At 34.1% G+C, this 9,210-nt stretch overlaps 1 pseudogene; it reads right to left on the reverse strand.

The window, feature by feature from the left end:
• Window positions 1-3,801: 3,801 nt before the first annotated feature.
• Window positions 3,802-5,555, reverse strand: LOC102741129 (kynurenine/alpha-aminoadipate aminotransferase, mitochondrial-like; annotated as a pseudogene).
• Between the last annotated feature and the right edge of the window lie 3,655 nt (window positions 5,556-9,210).

The following is a 9,210-nucleotide window of genomic DNA, read 5'->3' on the forward strand; positions in this document are numbered from 1 at the left end:
TTATACCTCAAGAAACTAGAAAAAGCAGAAAAAACAAAGCCCAATGTTAGTAGAAAAAGGAAATAATGAAGATTAGAACAGAAATATATGAAATAGAGAAAAGATCAATGAAATCAAGAGCTGGTTCCTTGAAAAGTTAAACCACACTGATAAACCCTCAGTCAGACTCATCAAGAAATAATGGAGAGGACCCAAATAAATAAAAATCCAAAACAAAAGAAGTAACAACTGACCCCATAGAAATTCAAAAAATTATAAGAGACTACTCTGAATAACTATATGCCAATAAATTGGACAACTTAGAAGAAATGATAAATTCCTAGAAAAATACAATCTTCCAAAATGGAATCAGGAAGAAACAGAAAATCTGAACAGAGCAATTACTAGTAACAAAATTTAATTGGTAATCAAAAACTCCCAACAATCAAAAATTTAGGACCAGACGGCTTCAAAGGTGAATCCTACCAAACATTTAAGATGAGTTAATATTTATTCTCCTCAAACTATTCCAAAAATAGAAGAGGAAGGAAAGCATGCAAATACATTCTACAAAGCTGGCATTACCCTGATTCCAAACCCAAAGACATTTCAAAAAAAAAGAAAACTATAGACCAACATCTCTGATGAACATAGATGTAAAATTCTCAACAAAATATGAGCAAACTGCATTCAACAATACATTAAAAGAATCATTCACCACAGCCAAGTGGGATATATCTCAGGGATGCAAGATGGTTCAATATTTACAAATCAATCAATGCGATACACCACATTAACAAAATGAAGGATAAAAATCATATGATCATCTTGATACAGAAAAATATTAGAAAAAATTCAACATCCATTCATAATAAAATTTCTCAACAAACTGGGGTTAGTAGGAACATACCTCAACATAATAAAGGCCATATATGAAAAATCCACAGCTAACATCATACTCAACGGTGAAAAATTGAGAGCTTTTGCTCTAAGATTAGGAATAAGAAAAGATGTCCACTCTTACCGCTTTATTCAACATAGCACTGGAAGTCCTAGCCACAGCAATCAGATAAGAAAAAGGAATAAAAGGCATCCAAATTGATAAGGAAGAAGTTAAACTGTCACTATTTGCAGGTGATATGATGCTACAGTGGCAAACACTGAAGACTCCACCAAAAAACTATTAGAAGTAATAAATGAATTCAGTAAAGTTGTAGGATACAAAATTAATATACAGAAATTGGCTGCATACACTAATAATGAAGTAGCAGAAATAAAAAAATTAAGAAAACTATTTATTTATTTACTTACTTATTTTTTAGAGAGAGAGCACAGTGGAAGGAGGGACAGAGGGAGGGGAAGAGAGAATCACAGCAAGCTCCACACCCTGCATGGAGCCTGATGTGGGACTCCATCTCATGACCCTGAGATCATGACCCAAGCTGAAATCAAGAGTTGGAGGCTCAATCAACTGAGCCACCCAGGTGCCCCAAGAAAACAATTTATAATTGCACCAAAAACAATAAAATAATTAGGAATAAACTTAACCAAGGAGGTGAAAGACCTGTACTCTGAAAACTATAAAACATTGATGAAAGAAATTGAAGATGACACAAAGAAATGGAAAGATATTCCATGCCCATGGATTGGGAGAACAAATCTTGTTAAAATGTCCATACTACCCAAAGCAATCTATAGATTTAATGCAATCCCTATCAAAATACCAATAGCATTTTTCACAGAACAAGAACACAGAATTCAAAAATTTGTATCAAACCACACACACACACAAAAAAATGCCAAATAGCCAAAGCAATCTTGAGAAAGGAAAACAAAGCTGGAGGTATCACAATATTAGATATCAAGATATACTGCAAAGCTACAGTAATAAAAACAGTATGGTACTTGCACAAATAGATCAATGGAACAGAATAGAGTCCAGAAATAAACCCACACTTGTATGATTAATTAATCTATGACAAGGAGACAAGAATATACAATGGGGAAAAGACAGTTTCTCCATTACATGGTGCTGGTAAAATTGGACAGCTACATGCAAAAGAATAAAATTGGATCACTTTATTATGCCATATACAAAAAAATTCAAAATGGACTAAAGACTTAAATGTGAGGCCTGAAACCATAAAACTCCTAGAAGAAAACATAGGCAATAATGTCTTTGACATAGATCCTAGCAACATTTTTCTAAATATGTCTCCTCAGGCAAATGAAACAAAAGCAAAAATAAACTATTGTGACTATATCAAAATAAAAGCTTTTGCACAGCAAAAGAAAACATCAACAAAATGAAAAGGCAACCTACTTAATGGGAGAAGATATTTGCAAATAATATATTTGATAAGGGTTTAACATCTAAAATATTAAAGAATTTAAACACTTCAACACCAAAAAAAAAAATCTGATTAAAAAAATGAGTAGAGGACCTGAACAGACATTTCTCAAAGGAAGACATGTAGATGGCCAACAGACACATGAAAAGATGCTCAATATCACTAATCATCAGGCAAATGCAAATCAAAACCACAAGAAGTCACCTTATACCTGTCAGGATGGCTAGAATCAAAAAGACAAGGAATAACAAGTGTTTGTGAGACTGTAGAAGAAAAGGAACCCTTGTACACTGGTGGTAGAAATGTAACTTGGTACAGCCACTGTGGAAAACATCATAGAGCTTCCTCAAAATATTAAAAATAGAAATACCACAAGATACAGTGATTCCAGTACTGGGTATTTACCCAAAGAAAATGAAAATACTGAAACAAGTATATGCATCCCTATGTTTATTGCAGCATTATTTATAATGGTCAAAATAGGAAAACAAACCAAGTGTCCATTGATAGATGAATGATGCATAAAGAAGATATAGAGAGTGTGTGTGCACACGCGTGTATACACACAAAATGGAGTATTACTAGCCATAAAAATGAATGATATTTTGCCATTTGTGACAACATGGATATATCTAGAGGATATTATGCTAAGTAAAATAAATCAGACAGAGCATGACCAATATCATATGATTTCACTTTTATGTAGAATCTAAAACAAAAAATAAAGACATAAAGCAGAAACAGACCCATAAATGTGAAGAAAAAACTGAGAGTTGCCAGAGGAAAGGGGAGTGGAGGATGGATAAAAATGGGTGAAGGGGAGTGGGAGATACAGGCTTGCAGTTATGGAATAAATAATTCACAGAGATAAATGGTGCACCATAAGGAATATAGTCAATGGTGCTGTAATAATGTTGTAAGGTGACAGATGGTAGCTACACTTGTAAGCATAGCATAATAAATAGTCTTACTTGAAACTAATGTAACATTGTGGTCAACTGTACTTTCATAAAAAAAAAAAAGAGTAAAACTTTGGTTGTCATCACAAGGGAAAAAAAATACATAATGTGTATGTGTGTGTGTGTGTGTGTGCGTGCGCGTGCATATATATATAGTAACAAATGTTAACTAAACTTATTTTTAATCATTTACTTATTGTGGTACTAAACTTCTTGTCGTGATCATTTCACAATATATGTAAGAGAAATCATTATGCTATACAGCCTAAACTTATACAGTGTTGTATGTCAATTATATCTCAATTTCAAAAAGAAAAATATACACAAGGCAAAACTGATAACTGAATGGAGAAATAAATCCATTCTTTTTTTTTTTTAGTTTCAAAATTTTATTTTAAAGGGATTTCTATGGTACAACACAATGCCTGTGGTACTTATTGAAAATCACTTATAATAGTCAAATTCTAACAATTTTTGCAATAAGCTTTCATTAAATTTTCCTAAAAATAGAAAAAGTTAACATTATATACCATTTTGAATTTAATTTATTTTCTTACATTTTCAAAAGAATTTATTGTAAAATGTTAGCTTCAAGGAAAATTTATGGGAAACCATAAAGCAACTGGAGATCTTTACAATAAAATCCAGGATAAAAATAATTTTTGCAGGGTGAAAATTTATCAAAAGGTATAAGTGAATTATAAATATATTTTGCCAATCTGATGAATTTAAGGGCACTTTAAAAGTTGTCTAGTTAAATCACTGCAGATATGACATGCTTGTTGAAATCCAATCTGTAAGTCTAATGCCAATGATCATTTCTTCCTGCTAAAAGCTAAAAATAATTTATGTGAAAAACCCTTGGAAGATTTTGATTTCTTCATAAAAAGTTTGATTTCTTCATACAGATTCTTTAATAAGCTGGGCTAATCTCTGTAAGGCCATATCCATCTGTTCTGGAGAAGCTGAAGAGAAGGACGCTCTAAGTAGGGGCTAGGAGCTGAGCTATCAATGTAGAAGACATTTCCGGGAAGCATTAATATCTCTTTCTTAATGGCTTTTTCTTCAATCAGTTGTTTTCCATCAGAAATGCCCTTAATTTTAACCCATAAAAACATTCCAGCAGTAGGAACATGCCATTCTGCCAAACCACTTAGCCATTTGTCTGCAGCTGCCAGTAATGCATCCTTCTGGTTCCTATAGAAATCAGTAACCCTCTCTACATGAGCCAGGAACCCTCTTCTCCCCATTGGTGTAGAAGCTGTGATATCAGAAGCTGTGTAAAAGTGCTGGGGTGCATGGTTGAAACTTGTGTGTGTAAGACAACTCTATCAAGGGTTTCAGACCAGTTAAAAACCCTATTCTCCACCCAGAGGAGAGGACTTTTGAAAAAGAGTCAGCTCTGATGACACGCCCATCAATGTCCATGGAAAGAAATGTTGGTGCCCAGTACTTGCTGAGCTGGAGAATATACTAAGGATCATCTTCTATGACGAGGAAATCATATTTTCTTGCAAGCTCATAGATTTCCTTCTTGCGGTTGTTAATGAGTTTCCAGTAAGGTTGTTGCCATTTGGGATAGTGTAAAGAAACTTGGGGGTGTTTTTCTTGGGGTTCTTTGAGTTTTCTGGTTTCTATTTGGAAAGTACTTCTTTGAGGGAGTCTGGAATAATCCCATATTCATCACTGGCAACATTAATGATGTTGCAGCCCAGTGGCTTCAGACCTTGAAGTGTTCCTGAATAAATAGGTTAATTTAGGAGGACATTATCTCCAGGATTAACGATCATTTCAAACACCTTGCAAAGACCATCTTGGCTGCCAGATGTTATGCATATGTCCATCTGTCCTTGGCTGGTTGGATAATTGATGGTGGGAGGATTATGCAATTTTAATTGTAACTGTTTTAGCTAGGACAACAGCTCTGGGATTCCGGCACTTTGAGAATACTCAAGTGCTCTCTTCATCATCTCTTCATCAAATTGGATGGGCTTTCCATTTTTTATGGTGATAACAGCAGTTATAAAAGGGAATGTGTTGGGGTTTGGTGATCCAGGAGCCAAGGAGATGACTGATTTCGGTGCCCTGCTCCAAGTCTCAGTCACGACTCAGATGGCAGAAGGCTTTCTCGCTTTGCTCGTGGCGGTAAGGAACCATGCGTAATTCATGTCTCTGATACCCAAGCACCTTCTTCTGTAGTTGAAAACTCGCAGCTGGTAGTCGCCGCAAGAAAGAGGCCGGGTTGGCCTGGGCACCCACCTGGGACCTTGCCGAGGGGCTACTCGAAATAAACCCATTCTTAATTGAAAACTTCAACACCTCTTTCACTATTTGATAGATCAAGCAGGCAGAAAATCAGTAAGAATATATATGACCTAAATAGCACTACCAATCAACTTGATCTAATTGACATTTATAGAAGACTTCATTCAAAGTGAAGTTTACATTTTTCTCAAGATTACATGCAACATTTACCAAAATAAACATTTTACGCCATAAAACACAACTTAATAAACTTAAAAGAATAGAAATCATACAAAGTATATTTTCAGACCACAATGGAATTAAACTAGAAATAAATTAGACAGCTAGAAAATACCAGATATTTGGAAATTAAATAACACACTTAACACACTTCTAAATAACTGATGACTCAAAGAAGTCCCCAACGAAATTTTAAAATATTTTGAACTAAATTAAAATTAAAACACATCATCAAAATTGATGGGATGAAGCAAGAGCAGGACATAGAGGGCAGTTTATAGCATTAAATACTTATATCTGAAAATAAGAAAGATCTAAAATAAAAAACCTAAGATTTCACTTTAGGAAATTAGAGAAAGAAGAGCAATTTAAGTAATACAAATTGGAATATAAGTCAATTAAATTGAAAACAAGAAGCCAACAGAGAAGATGGTTTTAAAACTTCAGTTCTTTGAAAACATTAACAAAATTAATGAACTTCTAAGTAAGCCAATCAAGAAAAAATGCAAGAAGATACAAATTACCAATATCAGAAACAGAAAAGAGATCAACACTACTGATAAGAAAACACTACAAAAAACTTTACTCTTGCAAATTTGATCATGTCAGTAAAATAAACAAATTCTTTGAAAAACACAAACTACCAAAATTCATGCAAAAAGAAACAGATGAATCAGTATTTTAAAACCTTTTAAAAAGTAATTACCAGGCTCAGGTGTTTTCACTGTTGAATTCCACCAAATATTTAAGGAAAACATGTATCTATTCTCTACAATCTTTTCCAGAAAATACAAGTAGAGAGCGTATGTTTTAATTTATTCTCTGAAGCCAAAATTACTTTAATATGTAAAACAGATGGCATTACGAGGAAAGAAAACAACAGAAAAATATCTCTCATGAACACAGATGCAAAAATCTTCAACAAAACATCAGCAAAGAGAATCTACCAATATGTAAAAAGAATTACACACCAGGAACACGTGATATTTATTGCAGACATCTAAAGCTGGCTTAACATTTGTAAATCTACTAGTGTAACCCACCATGTGAGCAGGCAAAGATGAAAAAGAAGAAAGATGCTGAAAAGCATTTGACCCACTCATGATAAAAAAAAACTCTCAATACTCTGGAACAGATGGGAACTTTCCCAACTTGATAAAGAATATCTACAAAAACCCCCTACATTTAATATCATAGTTAAAGACAAAAGAAAAAAAACAAAACCAAAAAAAAAAAAAAACTGGAGCTTCCACACTAAGTTTGAGAAAAAGAGATCAGCTTACCATCTCATACTGAAAGCCCTACCTAGAACAATAAAACAAGAAAATAAGAGAAAATTAGACTACAAAGAAAGAGAAAACTGTTTTTATTTGTAGATGACATAAGTGTATGAAAATCCCCAAATAATCTGTAAAAAACACTCCTGGAACTAATAAGCATGTATAGCAATATCACATTATACAACATCAATATATAAAATGCGGTTGCTTTTCTATATGCCAGTAATGAATAACTGAAATTAAAATTCAAAAAGTACTATTTACAATAGCACAAAAAAGGGAAATGCTTAGGTATAAGTTTAACAACATGTATAAAACTGTATGCCAAAATCTACAAAACACTGATGGAAGAAATAAAAGATTTAAATAAATGGAGATATTCCATGTGTCAGTAATGAAAGACTCAATATTCTTACATTGACAATTCTTCTCAAATTGATCTGTTTATTCAACATAATCACTATCAAAATCTGAGCAACAGTCAGTTAAGCGTCCTTTTGGCTCAGGCCATGATCTTAGGATCCTGGGATAGAGCCCCGCATCGGTCTCCCTGTTCAGTGGGGAGTCCGCTTCTCCTTCCCTCTGCCTCTTTCTGGGCTTGTGTGCACTCTCACGCCCTCTCTCTCTCTCCCTCTCCCTCACTCACTCTCTCTCTCACTCGCAAATAAGTAAAATCTTTAAAAAAAATCTGAACAAGCTATTTCATAAATATCAACATACTGTCTAAAATTTATATGGAAAGGCAAAGGATATAGAAGGGCAATAAAATACTGAAGAATAATAACGATGGAGGACTCAAATTATTTGATTTCAAGACTTATGAAGCTATAGTAACCAAGAGAGTGTAAAGGATGGCAGATGTTAGGAGCCAGGTTTCTCAGTGTTGGAGTAGGAAGTTATAGACAAGTAGGGGGAGAAGTCTAGAATGGCTGATGTGGTAAAAGATTACAGTTAATGACATCAGTATGAATTCATGTGTAGCTTAATATAAATATTTATAGATATGTGTATGTATAAGTATTATAAATATATATATGTACGTGTATACACACACAAAGTTTGCTCTGTCAGCTGAGAGGGCCCAGTAGGGTTAACATTCAGGTAGAAATTAGTACAAATAGGGCACAGATCTTGGATTCTAATACAATTCTCCAATAAAAAGAAGTAGGGCTCCTTAGAGAAATGACCACCTAGAAGGCTGTGTCAGAGGATATACAAGATGCATTTGGATAATAATGCTATAAATATCAGGGTACACGTATCCCTTTGAATCAGTATTTTTGTATTCTTTGGGTAAATGCATAGTAAGGCAATTGCTGGATTGTAGGGTAGTTCTACTTTAACTTTTTGAGGAACCTCCATACTGTTTTCCAGAGTGGCTGCTCCAGTTTGCATTCCTACCAACAGTTAGGAGGGTTCCCCTTTCTCCACATCCTCATCAACACCTGTTTCTTGGTTGTTGATTTTAGCCATTCTGACAGATGTGAAGTGATATCTCATAGGTTGGGGGATGGGTTAAATAGGTGATGGGGATTAAGGAATACACTTGTGATGAGAACAGGTGAATATATGGAAGTGTTGAATCCCTATATTGCACACGAAGCTAATATTACACTGTATATTAACTAAGTGGAATTTAAATAAAAACTTTTTTAAGAAGATGCACTTGGAACATCTTGTAATGCTAAAAAAAAAAAACCCTCTAAAAAACAGAAACCGACCACAAACCAAAAAATCCATAATGATGCTGTGTCAAAGGGATACAGGAGTCAACTGAAAGACCTCTCAAAAGCCAAAGCTAGAACAAATTGAACAAAATAACTCCTATTGGATGATAATCCAAGATATAAAACAATTATCCATGAGTCCATACTAACATAAATGAATGACTGAATAAATAAATCAGGAGAATGGATAAATCTCCCATCCAGAAGAATTCCAAATAAGTTATACAATATTCCTCATTCACAGAGATAGAACTCAATTCCCCATTCCTTAGTGTGAACTGCACATAGTGACTTCCTTCCAAAGAGTAGAGTTTGGAAAAGGGGGAGAAAAGAATAACATTATAGTGGAGAAATATGACAAATACTACTTCAGCCAGGAGCTCAAGGGTAGCATCAATAGTGATAAGTGATATTGATAGGATGTACCCTT

This window comes from Leptonychotes weddellii, chromosome 8 (genome assembly GCF_054177405.1).
Source record: "Leptonychotes weddellii isolate Sample4059 chromosome 8, ASM5417740v2, whole genome shotgun sequence".
NCBI lineage: Eukaryota > Metazoa > Chordata > Mammalia > Carnivora > Phocidae > Leptonychotes > Leptonychotes weddellii.